Below are 2,397 nucleotides of genomic sequence, written 5' to 3' on the forward strand. Positions count from 1 at the left end.
GTAACTAAGTTTAAGAATATAATCCACCCACTGTTATCATCTTCAATGCCCTGTATACCAACATAGAGCAGAGCAGCTATCTGAACGCTACTCCAACAGAGGTCGATTATCTTGTTAATAATTTTACCTCCTCACTACGTACGACTCTGGATACTGTAGCTCCTGTGAAAACTAAGGCCTCAAATCAGAAGTACCTGACTCCGTGGTATAATTCTCAAACACGTAGCCTAAAGCAGATAACTCGTAAGCTGGAGAGGAAATGGCGTGTCACAAATTTAGAGGATCATCATTTAGCCTGGAGAAATAGTTTGCTGCTTTATAAGAAAGCCCTCCGCAAAGCCAGAACATCTTACTATTCATCACTGATTGAAGAAAATAAGAACAACCCCAGGTTTCTCTTCAGCAGATTCTTACTCTGGATGGCATTACCTTGGCCTCCAGTAACGCTGTGAGGAACCTTGGAGTCATTTTTGACCAGGACATGTCCTTCAATGCACATATTAAACAAATATGTAAGACTGCTTTCTTCCATTTGCGCAACATCTCTAAAATTAGAAATATCCTGTCTCAGAGTGATGCTGAAAAACTAGTTCATGCATTTATTACTTCCAGGCTGGACTACTGTAATTCACTATTATCAGGAAGTCCTAAAAACTCGCTGAGAAGCCTTCAGCTAATCCAAAATGCTGCAGCAAGAGTCCTGACAGGGACTAGAAAGAGAGAGCATATTTATCCTGTTTTCGCTTCCCTTCATTGGCTTCCTGTTAAATCCAGAATTGAATTCAAAATCCTGCTCCTCACATACAAGGTCTTAAATAATCAGGCCCCATCTTATCTTAATGACCTTGTAGTACCATATCACCCCATTAGAGCACTTCGCTCTCACTCTGCAGGCCTACTTGTTGTTCCTAGAGTATTTAAAAGTAGAATGGGAGGCAGAGCCTTCAGTTTTCAGGCCCCTCTTCTGTGGAACCAGCTTCCAGTTTGGATTCGGGAGACAGACACTATCTCTACTTTTAAGATTAGGCTTAAAACTTTCCTTTTTGAGAGAGAGTGAGAGGGGAGGAGTATCTCTGGCTCTCTTCCACAGCATGTCTTTATCCTGTCTTCCTTCTTTCACCCCAACCGGTGGCTGCAGATGGCCCCGCCCCTCCCTGAGCCTGGTTCTGCTGGAGGTTTCTTCCTGTTAAAAGGGAGTTTTTCCTTCCCACTGTCGCCAAAGTGCTTGCTCATAGGGGGTCATATGATTGTTGGGTTTTTCTCTGTATCTATTATTGTACGATCTACTGTACAATATAAAGCGCCTTGAGGTGACTGCTGTTGTGATTTGATATATAAATAAAATTGAATTGAATTGAAATGAAATTTAAAATGGGTGGACAGGCTGCACTCTCCCATAGACCTGTCACAGCACTGACAGCCTAGATCAGCATCATTGAAGTCTTTGTTTCTCTCCCGGAGTTACGAATCAATCCTCAAAAACTAGTCCCTTATTTCCTGAGTGGGGCAAAACTAGCATAAGCCAGAGAATAAGCAGCAGTGAAAATATCTGCACTGACAACGTGCCAATAAACTACAGTCATACCACATGTAGGAGGACCTGCAGTCACTGTGTTTAAAGTGGACATGAAACAGTACCTGTATTAGGTTTTATTTGAGATGTTCACATGATGTGATCATCACTCTTTTATGCAATATTAAGGTGTGATTTAACCGCAAGTCTCTCCTTTTCCCAGCCCAACAGTTTACAACATAACAGGCCCGTGTGCAATCAACCCACCTTTGTCTACAACATGTCTCAAAGCCTCTGTTTGCTGCCCTGTAATCTTTGTGCCCCACAGCTTTTAACTGAACTCTGCTTGGATTTTGCCTTTTTGCTTTTTTCCACCTCCTGACTTCTGTATTCCTTCCTGATCTGAAAGACAAAATCAGATTCATCTAAAACTCAACACTTCAACACCGACCTGCTGGATGATTCACTAACAGCCACTCTCTTCTCTGGCCCTTCGTTACACCTTTCCAAGGTCCCCAGATCTTATGGGGAATATAAAACATCACCACTGCTGATTAAGTGTATTTCTAATTAGTTAGTTTCTAATTAGTTGAGTTAGTTTCTTAGCACGTCACTACAGCCCCTCAGACTGTGTTTTCTGCCGTCTAAAGATAATATTGATAGTGTGTGGATTTACAGAGCTGGAGACTTTCTTTTTGCCGAGGTCATTAATCATGTCAAACCGCAGACACGCTGACAGACTGAGAAGACCGCTCGTGGAAACGACCAATCTGCGGATCCACACACGATGAACACACAGAGTGGAGTCTGTAAACAAATCTAACAGTTAACCTGCAACACAGGGTCACGTGCCTCCCTCAGTTGGGAACTCTCCTAAAATAAAG

The sequence above is a fragment of the Oreochromis aureus genome, linkage group 3 (genome assembly GCF_013358895.1).
Source record: "Oreochromis aureus strain Israel breed Guangdong linkage group 3, ZZ_aureus, whole genome shotgun sequence".
NCBI lineage: Eukaryota > Metazoa > Chordata > Actinopteri > Cichliformes > Cichlidae > Oreochromis > Oreochromis aureus.